The sequence below is a fragment of the Danio rerio genome, chromosome 23 (genome assembly GCF_049306965.1).
Source record: "Danio rerio strain Tuebingen ecotype United States chromosome 23, GRCz12tu, whole genome shotgun sequence".
In the NCBI taxonomy this organism is placed as follows: Eukaryota; Metazoa; Chordata; class Actinopteri; order Cypriniformes; family Danionidae; genus Danio; species Danio rerio.
Genome location: NC_133198.1, coordinates 10,830,359 through 10,845,069, shown reverse-complemented (window position 1 = coordinate 10,845,069; position 14,711 = coordinate 10,830,359). Strand labels below are relative to the sequence as shown.

Here is a 14,711-nt window from a genome sequence, read left to right as displayed (position 1 = left end):
GTTAAAAAGGCTTGCCGTAGTAACAGCGCTTATTCCGACGAATCACTTCAGCCCTCAGCAGGTGGACGTGACGTCAGCCATTTGCATATTATCTTCTCTAAAAACTCTCCCAAAAACTTCGTTTTAGAAAGACTTTCATCATTCGATATTACTTTAACAAGTCCCTTTTATTTATGGTTTATAGCTCAACGCACACTGTAAACGGTCGCGTGTAATGGCTATCTAGTCCCATGATCTGTAAAGTAGTTCCCGGGACGCTCACCGCGGACGGATACTGTTGTTTACATTGTGCTGCACGCGGCAGTGTGGCGGCCAGCGCGCGGCTGCGCGAGCTTCATGGGAGACCGACACACTGCGCTTTCCAGCTCGCGAAAGTTCGTTCCGCGGTCGCTGTTAAAGTTTTCATTTGTGCCCGTTGAGAACCCGCTTCATCCCAGGTGAGTTGATTGCCTATATAACGTTGCCTTTCTCTGTGTTTATCCCTAATTTACATGCGAGATTGATTTGCTAGTTATTAGCCTTATCATAACTAACGGCAGCACTGGGCAGCAGACAGGAGGAGCAGCTAATTCAAAGGTCTCCACACTTTTATCGGCATTTAGTTGGAATTTTATTACAGGTAATTTGCTTTGAACAAAGTTGGAGGCTTTATTAACATCGAGTAATTTTCGTAAGGTACTATTTATACCCCTCATGGCTGTGTTAGCTGGCCAACATGTGCCTTTGGCTCAGTTCATGTGGAGAACAAAAACAGCCTGAGTAACTTCAGTTCAAGACACTGCATGCAGTCTGTCGTAAATCACGTCTAATAACATAACTGCTCTTTTTTATTAAACCGTTATACATCATACGAAGCTAAAGACATGAATACAAACTGTACTTATACACATACAATCCATACACAATATGTACATTATTAGACTAATATTTTACATGAAAACAAGACATCAAATCAAAATACATTAGAAACGCAATTCACTAGATGCTTAAACGTACCTTAGACTAGAGCTACAAATAAGATTTAAAGTATATAATTAATTTAAAAATTCTTTCTAGTTTTTGTTAATTTTACATTTTTTTTAACATTTGGCATACACTTAACCTTTTTTCCATACATTTTGCAACCACTTTATTGATTTGTTTGTTTGTTACCATAAGCAAACCCTCAATCATTTGAGTGTAAATCCTAACTGTCTTGATTCTGGAAAGGAGGTTTAAACAAGAACTCCATCTCTCATTCATCATCTATAGAGATGTTACTGTTACTGTGTCTTACATCCTATTGTCTACTACATATATATCTGTGGTTTTCACAGCCACTATTTCAAGACATGCTTTCATTAATCTTCATGGGTGTATTATAGAGTTTAAAAGTTCTCCTTTAGCTTCACTGTTTGATTTCTAAGTTGTTGCAACAACAAACAAAGCAAAGCAACGCCTCTTGACAGGTTTCATTTCTCCTTTTTGCCTCTGAGCGTTTACAACTCAGTTAATCATTTGTTGGAGCATTTTACAGGCATCCCATTCTCTCTCTTTGACTTAAGTTGTCGTTCTTAAACCAGGTGTTACTGCCCTTGGGATCTGGTTTCTCACTTTATGCTCCATTGTAAATATCTGCCCATTCAGCAGTACAGGTATTCAATAGTGTAGTCACAACCTTTTTTTTAATGAGCCTTTAGCTTTAAATATTTCCTTGAGTTGCCACCTGAAATCTGAAGGGTTGATTAAAGCTATAAGGATAATATAAAAGATGAAGACAAAATGAAAGTATAATATTTTCCCTCAAGTGGTTCTAAACCCCCTTTTTTGTTAAACACGAAAGATATTCTGAAGAAAGCTGAAAACCCTTGACTTTGATAGTAGGAAGAACAAATACTATGAATGTCTGTGGTTAGTTTCCAGCTTTCTTCAGAATATTGTCTTTTGTGTTTTACTGAAAAAAGAACTCATACAGATTTGGAAAATGTCAAGGGCAAGTAAATGATGACAGTTTTCATTTTTGGGTGAACTATCACTTTAATATTTGAATGATTTCCCCACAAATTGTCATGTTCATGCATGTTTTTTTTTGTTTGTTTTTTGCGTGTTGTAGGACTTAAGGAGTTTAGTTAAAACCAAAATGAGTCATTTAAAAATAAAATTTGCTCTTTCAAGATCTACAATGGCAAAGAGTGGGTTTGTCCAATAAAGCACATCCACAATATAAAGAGTCTCACGTGTCTGCAGGGGCTGAATAAACCACGTTAAGCCTGGTTTATACTTCTGCGTCAAGTGACCGGCGCAACTCACGGCGCAGGCAACGCGCATGGCTGTGCATTTACAGTATACTTCTGCGCGCTGTCTCCGTTGGTCTGCATTAACACTTCCGAAACGCAAGTGGGCAGTGAGGTGTAAATGTTCCTCTGTGTCGAGTTTCTTCGCTTCTGTTTTGCTATTCTGAACACTTCCTGGATGTACAAGTGACTCAAACTCGCTCATTTTGAGGCAGGAACCGGCGGACGTGCAACAAGTTTAACCATGAGGTAAACACAGAACAAAACTTTCCATCCGGAGCTCCTTCACGGGACTCCACACTTGTAAACAATCGCTCGCGCCATTCGCGCGGCTCTCGGTCCCGCCCAGACTCGTAGGCGCTAGCAAGCCGACCAATCACAGAGCTTGCGCTTCGCGTTGTTGCGACGTGTAGTTACAATTTTTGAGAGGTGCACGTCAGTGACGGCGACGGCCACGGCGATGGGCTATGCGTCAGCGCCGTAGCATACGCCGGTGTTTGACGCAGAAGTATAAATCAGCCTTTAGTCTCAACAGTGCATGGGCTCTGTCATCCACCAAAAAGCCAGTCTCTCATAAATGCGAGTATGGCAGCTTGTGGACATTACACAAACTGTTTATAATGTTTAAAGGTGCTGTAGCTCTGAAGCAAAAAATACTATAATATGTTTGCAGATATTTAAGAAACATGCTAAGTGAACATTCTTGTTTATCTGAAAAACAATGCTGAAGTCAGATATTCTGCTTTAAAAATCTGAGTTATGTGCTGGAACGTCTGTCTTTGTTTTGGTTCTTTTAACCCACCCACTGCCACTTCAGCCAATTATATTTCAGCAGCCTGGGTTGCCTTGTTGGAAAACAGCATATTTCATTCATTCATTCATTCATTCATTCATTCATTCAGAAAGGCTCTAAAAGCACGTGTCCGTGACCGAAATGTGACCTCCTGTGGACATTAGCAGACTCTGAAATGAGAGGAAGATTAAGGGTGCTTTCACACCTAGACTTTTGTTTCGGAACCTGTCTCTACCTGAAAAGTGATTATCTGCCGAGACCGATTTCAAGCCGATTGATCGGAGCACCCCTGGTTTATAATCTAATCAATACATATTAAACCTTTTTAACATTATTAAATATACATGCTGAATCACTGATATGTGTTAAAGCTGATTTATACTGATTTATCGGCGTTGCTGACGAGCCACTCTCAAAAATTGTAACTACACGTCGCAACGATGCGTAGCGCAAGCTCTGTGATTGGTCAGCTTGGTAGCGCTGACGAGTCTGGGCGGGACTGAGAAGTGTGGAGTCCCGTTAAGGAGCTCCTGATAGAAAGTTTTGTTTTGTGTTTACCCCATAGTTAAAGTTGTTGCACGTCCGCCGGTTCCTACCTCAAAATGAGCGAGTTTGAGCCACTTGTACATCCAGGAAGTGTTCAGGAAAAGCAAAACAGCAGAGAAGAAACTCGACACAGAGGAACTTTAACACCTCACTGCCCACTAGCGTTTCGGAAGTGTTAATTCAGACCAACAGAGACAGCGCGCAGAAGTATAAATGCACAGCTACGCGCGTTGCATGCGCCGTGGGTCACAGAGTCACAGTTCTAAAGTTAAATTTAAAGCAGTTTATTTTGTGGTGAGGTGGTTATTTTGTTTTGAGGTGAACTATCTGCTTCTGCTTTCAGTAGTATGGCAATGAATGTCATGTAAAATGGCATTCAAATTCACATTATAAGCATTTAACACTGAATAAAGCACATGAGATGTATCTGAGGTGATCATTGTTAGTTTTCTGTTGTTTATAGAAATAGAAGCAGTTTCTAATACATCAATTCCGGCTGTTGGTTAGAACAAAATCTCTTTTTAATATGGAAATTTTTCCTTCTATCGCATGCTGTTGCTTTTATATATAGAATACGATTTAAATCAGCCTTTAGGCTCGATCGTCAGACACGCTCCTGTTGGTCCTCAATCTGGCAACCTGCGCTGTATTTTTAACCACGGGTGCATTACCTAGTTCAACCACTTGGTGTCAAACCTACATACTGCATCTTTAAAATATGGATTTTCTTACAAAAATGAATTGATTCACTACAAGCGACCGGAGACGTGTCAGGTACTTTTTTATGGATGTGATTTATCAGATTTGTTTTGGACTGTTGAAGAGATTAGAGAAACACCTGTGCATTGCCATTAGTTTGTAAAATCCAGAATTTTTTTTTTTTAAATAATTTTTTGAAAGAATGCTAGAAAAAACAAGTACATATTATGTAAAGTGGAGGAGAGTGCATTGAATTAAGAGCATCAAATCTTCCGACAAATGCACACTGCAGTTGACCAACACACACACACAAAATGAACGTAAATTCTCCTTTACACAAGCTCTTGACACATTGCAAAAAAACACATACTCTTTGACCAATATAAATAAACTTTTTGGTTCCTGCACTCAAAATGATCAAGTTTTACCCTACTGCTAAATTTTTAATAACTTTTGTGGCATATTTTGACAAGTCAAGGAGCTATAAAGACCAATTCTTATACAATGAATGAATCACATTTGTGTCTTGACTTTGGATGGCATTTGGATGGAAATTGATGGCTTTATGAATCGACCAATCAAAACATGTTTCATAAGAAATCAATGGATGCTGTCTTTAATAATTAAGTGAAATGTCCTCACAGAATAAGGACACAGCCTCATACATAGTTAAGAGACAAAGAAATGTCATCATTTGCCACATCACAACTTGTGAAATCAGAACTATGTAGGTTTTAAACGTAGAAGATGGGTGAACCCCCATTAGCTGATTTCTTACAATATAAACTAGAACTGCATGATATTGAATAAATCTTGACATTGTGGTATTTTGTCTTGCTGCCATATATTATTACAATATGTATAAAATTTCACCAGATGATTTAAATAGCTCTTTTTGGGAAGGTTTCGTAAATTTAGTCTTTTTTTGTCTTTTTCTCTGCAGCGCATCTGCATAAATAATAATTAATAAGCAAGGATAAATAAACAAACAGTGCTATAGTTTTCTGCAGAGTTTGATTGTTTTTCAAGGACATAAATTGTACAATCAAATGTAAAATAACATGGGCATTATTGTATGAATAATTATATTTAATAATATCTTTATCTTTTAAGCTTTAATAAATTTTCTAATCCTGCGATGTGAATATTGCAGATACACACATTGCGATATCAATGCTTAAACAATATATTGTTCCGCCCTAATTAAAACTTATGGTAGCTAACATGGTCTTCTTTCATACGCAACAGCTAAAATGTAAGCAATTATAGTTTGTTTTATTTTTTTAAATAGTTGCATTGTGCATTTTCTAGCTGTTTTCTAGCCCCCCTTTATACCACAGGAACCCCTATTTGGGAAACCACGTGTTTCATAGTACGTTGTTCTATCATATCTTTCTGCTCCAGGCATTTTTCGTCATGTTGCTGGCAAACCTGTGATGACCTGTCTTGTGTTTCACAACTGCATTATTGATAAAGAGTTACTGTCCATCAAAGTAGTGTTTATGTATAGCATGCTCCTCATTTCAATCCGTATTTCTTCTTTATGTCTGTTTAAATAAGGCCATGATTAACAGTAGAGTTGTGCATTATGAAAATATATATATATATCATATGGATGAAATAAAGTCTTCATATTAGGGCTGAACAATATATCGTTTGAGTATCAATATCACAATGTGTGTTTCTGCAATATTCACATCACAGGATTAGATTATTTATTAAAGATTCAAAGAAATTGTTAAATATTATTATTTTTAAATTTTTTATTCAGTGATGACCAAGTTATTTTATTTATCATTTGATTGTTCAATTTCTGTACTTGAATACTGTTAAGACTACACAGAAAATAGGGTGTCAAAATTAATTGTTTCTTCGGTGCACCGCGATGCAGACGCGGAAAATTCGGTATCGGTTCGTTAATAATCATAACGGGTTATTATGTACTGACGTCATTTATCTCCTATGTGCTCTGTCGCTAGGGAGTTGAGCGCGAGTATTTACAACACTATTTAGCCGGGAGCTCGCGCTGAGAGAAGCTCTCAGTAAGGGACCATCGGAAAAGTGCTTCTTTTTTTCGTTTTTTTTTTTTTTTTTCCGTTTTTCTGCTCCGCTCAGCTCGAGCTCTCCCTGTTGCGAGGGCTTAAGTGTGTGTGTGTGTGTGTGCGTGTTTGTGTGTGTTTGTTTGGTGCTGTCTATGTTTGTGTATGTGTTTGAATGAGAGACAGTGTGGTGCTGTGTGTCTGTGTGTTTATACAGACAGCATGTAATAGCCTCCCCCCTAAAATATCATACTGTATATGGAAAGCATCGTCAATGCACCGTGATGCACCGAGATATCGAATTGAACCGAATCGAAGGCATGATAATCGTAACCAAACCGTGAGACCAGTATAGGTTCACACCTCTACCAGAAAACCATGAAGCACTGTTTATTTTTTGTTTTGGATTATATATATATATATATATATATATTTTTTACATTTTTGCAGATGCACTGCATAGAAAATATTTAGTCGGTCTGAATTAAAAAAAAATCTTTCTAAATATAGCAATTCAAATGATCTGGTGTGAGTGTATATATATATATATATATATATATATGTATATATATATATATATATATATATATATATATATATATATATATATATATATATATATTTATATATATATTGCATTGACCAGGTATTGGCCAGGAGCTACAAAATTGTAATTAAGTATTTATATTTAATTTATACAATTTACATTTTGTACAAGTTTTTTCTTACTTAGAATTTATTTTGTCTTGTGTCAAGTCCACACATCTACATTTCAAAGCGAAAACTAGATTATTTCACAGATTTTATGAAAAAAGCTTGAAAAGTGAAAGGAAAAAATTGAAAACAAAGCAATACTTTTTCTTGAACTAAGAATTTTTAGAAATCTGAAATAAACGAGACAAAGTAAAAAAAAGCTGTATTCTGTACTGCTAGACTCCATAGAAAACCATTAAACAGTGCTATTCAAGCTATCTTATGAAAATATCCTATATCGTAATATTCAATAGATAAAAATATTTATTTTTCAAGACTTTAAAATATCCCATATAACAGAAAAATAAAATATCAGAGTATCAGATTTTTCTAATATCGTTCAACCCAGGTGAGAAAGTTGCAAAGTAGTTTACTATGTTTACATTTTGTATTAATGATATTTTATTTTGGGCTTGTAATTATGCATATTTTATATTTCATTAATATTTATCTATTTTTTTCTGCAATATTAATCAAACATTTGCCCAGAATTTCTAAATAAAAGTGAGAATAATAATCAAATCAAATAATCAAATATGAATGAGAGCAATGAGTACTTGTTTGGTAATGAAAATGTAAAAAAAAAACATCTGGTCAATATTAACTAATTAAATCTACAGAAAAGTGACTATATTGTTATCAGGATATAAAATAACTTATATTGTGATATGAGATTTTTGTCATGTCACCCAGCCTTAATTGACAGGCTTCACCATGCTTCTGCAATAACAGCTTTAATGACCTGCTCAAAATTGATGTCTGAATTCTTAATGACATAACCTCCCCCACCTCCGGTTATACAGTAAACAAGATGCTCAGGAACCTGTAATGTCAATGCCATAACCTGATTAATGATTAACGTTTTTCTAGACACGTCAAGATAAACACCTTTACGACACATCATACTCAGACAGTGATGGCTGTCTGCCGAAGAAACAACAAGCTATAGTACCTAAATTGCTCTATTGCGCTTGTAAGACAAACGGTGTGATAGTTGAAGGGAGTGCCACGAGCATGAGACAATGTAGGAGTAAGTCAAAAAAGGTTTGTTCTTTCCGAGGAAACGGCACGTGTGGCGCTAAGAGGCGTTGGATTCATAGATGAAGGTGACAGATATTTCCTTTTTAGGTGGGAGTTTTAGATTCCATTTCCCCTTTCTTAAATTCTGGCATCACCTAGGGTTTCCCCTCAGGTGAAGGGGTTTCGGATGAGTGTGTGAACACTGAGAGCACTTTGTTGTGGTGAGGAAACGTAATGGCTGGGTTGCTCGGCTTGGCCAGTGTGACAAGTTTGTTCTTGGTTAGCTTCGTGCAGTCACTGTCGTTTCCCGTTAACATTTGGCGTAGTGAATGAGCTTAGTCGTCTGTGTGGGTTATTTTATTAAGCAAACGAAACTATCAGCTCGTGACGTCTGCATAGTAATCAGTGGTAAATAAGCACGAGTTTACTTTGCGGACTGGAAAGGTGTTGCTGAAGAGTGGAGAAAGAGTGGCTTCACTGTCTTATCAGTGTAATCCATATGGAAATAGTGATAACTTTTCTGCCCTATCTCAACTGACTCGCACACCTATTCAAATACTCCGGAACAGTAAAGTGTGGTCGTGCTATCTGTGTTTGCCATCCTGAAGAGTTTGAGCACTTTGTGCACCACTGATGTGGTCTGTAGAGAAGCGTACACTGCAGGCTTGTTTTAGTTTATGAATTGTTTGCATGAGGTTGATGTTGGAATTACTTTATGTTGCATCAGAACTTTTTTTTTTTCTGTTTTGGCTTTTTCATTTTTACATTTTGCTGTTGAGCATCAGGTCTTACAATATCTCTTCATGCTCTGAGTTCAACGTTAAGGATTTTTTTTCTACTGGCCTTATTTAGAGTTGTACTTGTACTGCCAAAATTCTCACTGGCCCCACCAAAAAGAAAAAAAAGTTAATAGCTATTTCTTACCCACCTATTTTAAATAATGTGTCAAAAGCCAAACATAACTGTATACTAGGGCTGTGCGATTAAGCATTGCGATTAGCTAATCGCAAGAGGCTGCGATATAATATTAGGGTTGACTCAATAGAAGATGCCATCGCCGATATCGCCATGGCCGATAGACATCACAATGCTGAGCTGGCATCGAGATCCTCCACCTCACCCCGTCACAAACCCCCTGGTGAAAAATACACACGTAGGCCCTGTTTACACTAATACGTCTTAGTTTTGAAATGGCATTTTAGAATGAAAACGATCCACGTCCACACTGGCGTTTCATCTAGCATTTCTGAAAAGCCCTCTTTCCACACTATACTGCTGAAAGCGCACATAACATGACCACACACACTGTCATGCTCTGCAGCTTATGCGCGCGTCTGAGCTTCAGACTGTCAGCGGGTGCTTTGAGTACAAAACCCTAGAGTGCAGTGCACGTCGGACAGTTTATCAAGGATGTACCGATGGATCGCGTCTCACTATAGTTGTTAAATGGGATGTTTAATTAATCTTGTCTCTATCTAACGACTCCTCAGTCTTTTGAATCTATCAGGTAACATGTCACAGCGTCAGTACACTGCTTCAATCTTTCGCTTACACGCTTGTACTTACAAAAACCTCAGAGGCTGGTTGTTGTTGGTTGTGCTCCTTTTTTCCCAACCAAGTTTGTCAACGCCATTATAACAACACAGATCACTCTGCCTATTCATGCCAGAGTCCTGTGGTAAAATTGATTGACAGGTGGTAATTTGTGTGTAACTTATCTTTATTTATTTATGATTTGTTTACGGGTAAAACAAAGACCATGCGGGTTAGGTAGTTGAAACTGTAGGCTGCAAATAATGAATTCAGTATAAATCAATTGCGATGTTTCACATTAGACATCGTACGATGGCAAATTTTTTGACATCGCCGAACCCTGTATGAAATGTATATGTATTATATAATTTCCCCCACCCAAAGCAAGTGCGTGACTGCCGTCAATGTGTGACAGTCTCACTAGCCAATTGAGTGAGCACACTTTTATTCTGCTCTGTCAGAATTGCGCAACCAGAGACTATGCAGAAAGCCCACAATGAAACAAACAAACAGGAAAGTGCGGACAAGTGGAATGATGGCGTTTACTCTTTAGAAGCATTAATAGACAAATTTATATCATAGAAAAACAGCATGTCGGTAATATGGGAATAATTTGGTTTCAAAGTCACAGACAACGAACAAAAACAGGCAAGCTGTGTTGATTAGTTTCTCGATGCGCTCATACATCTCTTCGTTCATACATCTCACAGTCAAGTTCAGTGAAGCAGATAAAGGGTTCTCGTCAATCGTTTTAGCCACACATGCTTTGAGGTTTTGCTTTTGGTAATTGCTTGTTCAAACAAAAAAAAATCTCTCAACTTGTCTGGATTTTCAGTTAACTGACTACAAACTGTGCAAAACATAATTTTTTCATTGTGTACCTACGTAATTGTACGTTAAAAAACAGACGTTTTCTTTTAGCCTCATAGTTCGATGCTGCATAATTTAATTCTTTGCTGTATTGGTTCTTACGAGGTTACGAAAATAAAACAACATCCAATCAGATAAGAGGAACCGAAAATATGGTGTTTACGACTTTACAGAGAAGGTAGCATAGTTTGTGCTAAAAAGCACAAACTGTTTACTTGATTCTAAGACACAATCTCATTTTGCACTCAAGTGACAAGTAGTCCCCAACAAATAAAATTTTAGTGACAACACAGGTCCTGTCTATATTTCTGCAAATGTCCTGTAATATTTTAATTACCAAAGAAATAAGATAATACAATCAAATCCATGCTAAATTTTGGGGGAATCAAAAACCCCAAATTGTTGGATTTTTTTGTTTGTTTGTTTCTTCTGAATTTTGTTCTTTTTTAAAATTTTTATTTAATATTTTTTCCTAATATATAAATTTAAGTGTATTATTTCGTATCTTTATCATACATTATTTTGTTAAATTAGCTCCAGATTTGGCTTCATACTGACTAATCTATTGTTTTTGCACAAATATAATATTGTAAAGCTTCCTATAAAAATATTCATTTAAAAAAAGGGATTTGTGATTGGTGTACTCTTATGTGCTGAGCACTGCACAATAAAACAGTATGGTTGTTATATACTATTGATGTTCAAAATAATATAACTACTATATATTTTAAAATGTAATTTATTCCTCGATGATAAAGCAGAATTTTCAGCATCATTACTCCAGTCTTCAATGTGAAATGGTCCTGCAGAAATCATTGTAGTTATGTTGATTTGCTGCTTTGAAGCAATTCTGAAGATTAATGATGCTGTATGTTTGTTTGTTTTTTCTGAAGATGTTTTGGTGGAAAATGTTTTCCTTGGATTCATTAATTAGAAAATGCAAAATACAGGTTAACAGTAAGATGACAGATTGCTTCAAGTCTGTAGAAAAGGATTTTTTCCTGAAACATTTATTCTGTAGTTTTGCTTATCTTATAAGGTTTTGCTTGCTTGTTTGAAACTGTCATTACTCTGCTTTGTGTCGTTATATACCTGTTTGACCAACTTTCTACTGTGGAACACTGTAAAACATGTTTTGAAAGTCTTTTTGTTTAATAGTCAAGGAGGTCCAAAATAATATTGGTTCTCAGTAGTGATCCAAGGGATAAAAATATCATCTTTAGAGGTCTAGAAAGTCTTATGGAAAGTAGTAAGTTCATAAGGACATTTATTTTAAATATAATTTTTTCTGTAACAGTGCATGTTTCATCACTCTTGTAAATTTCAAGTCTTTATTTAACCCCAAATAGAATAGATGACAAATTGTATAGAAATGCAATTAGGAGAGGGAGAAAAAAATGGGTACATTGATGCATCACGATTTTTTCTCTAATGGTCCTGAATCCGTTCTTAAAAGTTCAGAATCAAATCTGTTTTCACATTAGATTGCGATGTTGAGGGGCTGAACAGGCATAATTTAGAAACAAATTATCATTGACTGTCACATGTATACATGCTGCCGATTTTGCTTCATTCAGACAAACGTGAGAATTTTAACACTTCTCGTCCATTGTGCGACTGGCTTCAGGACGCTGTTCAAATTTATGGTATTGCACCACAAATCAATACCTCGATGCTGCACTGCACTTTTCGCCTGGTGTATTGACTTTTTTCTTCAGTGCCGAAATATGCTCGTTTTTGGGATTGTTTTAGAACTTCCGATTCAGTTGCCTATGGGAGAAAGGACTACCAACAATAAACAACAGAAAACGGTCAAAGTGCTTACTCTACAAACAAGTCTGTTTATGACTATACATGAAAAAGTAGAATAATGTAATAAGAAAATTAAGCAGCATAATAAACCTTTTTAACATCTAAAAATCAATGGAAGTGAAAGAGACTAGAAGTCTTGAGCCAAAAAAAATTACAATGGCTGCACCCACTCATTTGTGGAAGGTCGATGAAACTGGCTTTAAGCCATGGTCACAATAGAGTTTGAGCATTCAAAATTTTGTTGTATGGCGCTGTGGAAAAGGACATGATATTACAATATGGTTGTTTATTAATAAAGCAAACGATTGCTCCATATTCAAAATTTCTGTAAAGAGAGGTCATGCGATCACATGATGCAATTGTGCAAGTCAGAGTTCACCAAACTTGAAATTTGTAACGCAGTGACTAGGCATGGAAAGATAACTGTTTTCAAGGTATACAGCGGTTTGGAAAAGTTTGTTTTTTAGGACAACAATATCTTAAGCAGAAAAGATATCAAAATATGTTGTTTTAAATTGTAAAGAAATATTGTGTTTTTGAAAATAGTCAGAGCAGAAGTCTATGATTTATTTTCATTATTTAGCCTTACATGTTTACTGCTTCAAAATAATTTAAATCTTTCAAAAATAATTTTTTTCAAAGGGATACATTTTTTGCAGTTTTTCACCCAGGCATTTAAAAAGAATATATTTTAGAGCAGTAATCACAATACCGTGATACCCTAAAACCATGATATTTTTATCCAAGGTTATCATAGTTTGCTGGTATAAGATAATGTCAGAATCTTATACTGGCCCATGCCTAGCAGTGACATGCGAAACTTGTCGTACAAGCTTGCGTTTCCTGTTTGCCGCATTCGCACGTTTATGAATAAAATTCTCTGGGGCGAAAAGTGCAGTGTGACCGCGGCTTGAGAATCACTAAAAAATAAAGACATGGTAGCATTAATGCTATGTATAGATGCTTATTACAACAGAATCATGTCATCATTGCTTCAAGATAAGTGGAAGCTCAAGGTTTGAGTTCTACAAACCTGGACTGGGAATGAAAGTGAACATCTGCACAATTCTGCAAACCAATGAAGCATTGTGAACTGTTTTACATCTAATTCCCTTTAGCTCTGACCTTAAAGCAATTCCAATATAATTTCTAGATATTATTTTTACAGAACAGATGTTTTGAAGACACTTCTTCGTTAAAATAAACATGCTAAAACAATGCATGAATTCATTCATTCATTTTTTTGGCTTAGTCACTTTATTAATCTGGGGTCGCTACAGCAGAATGAACCGCCAACTAATCCAGCATATGTTTTACGCAGCGAATGCCATTCCAGCTGCAACTCATTACTGGAAAACATCCATACACACTCATTCACACACATAAGCTATGGAAAATTTAGCCTACCCAATTCACCTATACTACACATGTTTTTGGTCTTGTGGGGGAAACCGGAGCACCCAAAGGAAACCCATGCCAACAAGGGGAGAACATGCAAACTCCACACAGAAATGCTAACTGAACCAGCCAGGGATCGTATCAGCAACATTCTTGCTGTGAGGCCATTGTGCTTCTGACTCCACCAATGTGCTGCCCTAAAACAATGCAATGTTGACTTTTTTTGTAATAATTATTGTAAAACTTTAATTATTTTTTAAAAATAAAGTATTAATAAAAACATGTATTAAAATAAATTATTTTTAAAATGCAGTACTGTCTTATATAGATACCGAAGCAGAGATTTAATAGTGGTGTATCCTTAAATATTGTTAATTTTTGGATTTTCAGTAGTGCTTATTCATGAAAAACAAGGTTGTCTTATTCACAGCTTGTCTCTAATGCATTATTTAAAATACGTAAACTAAAACATCAAGCTAAAAGTAGAATAATAAAACACAAGATCTTATATCTTATCCACTCATCTTTCTTGCGTCCTCTTCCAAAACATTTGCTCTACAGCCTTGGATTTGCACACTGTTAGTAAAGTTTAAAAACTTTGAATGAACTCCGAATCGAATGTTTGACAATTCGCCCTGATGTTCAGTCTCTCAGTAGAAACCGCATCATTTCCATCTCAGTAAAGTGTATTTACATAGTAGTACACCTGAATGGAAAGCAGGCACTATAGCAAACTGCTCTGTACTAAGCCTGTCACACATTTTCAAGATAATATTGTCGAGCCCTGTAATTTCACTGATGCAGCCTGCCTATCTTTTACTTGGCTCGCATCCGTACAGTGTGGTTTTGTGTATCTGCATAATTTGTCATGTGTTCGCAGCCCAGCTATGAAATATGATATTCAATGAGGGCTGCCTCTTCCATTATCTCAGAAACCTCGCTAAAAATAGACCCATGCATCCAGACACCATGCTA

General features: G+C 36.3%; 1 protein-coding gene across 4 annotated transcripts in view; it reads left to right on the top strand.

Moving 5' to 3' along the window:
- Positions 1–314: 314 nt before the first annotated feature.
- foxp1a (forkhead box P1a) overlaps positions 315–14,711 on the top strand; it is an 84,904-nt gene continuing 70,507 nt past the window's right edge. For 3 of the 4 annotated variants that reach the window (XM_021469823.3, XM_021469822.3, XM_005161959.5), the window contains exon 1: positions 315–437. The gene's annotated coding sequence lies outside the window, so the exon portion shown is untranslated. 4 annotated transcript variants of the gene reach the window in all.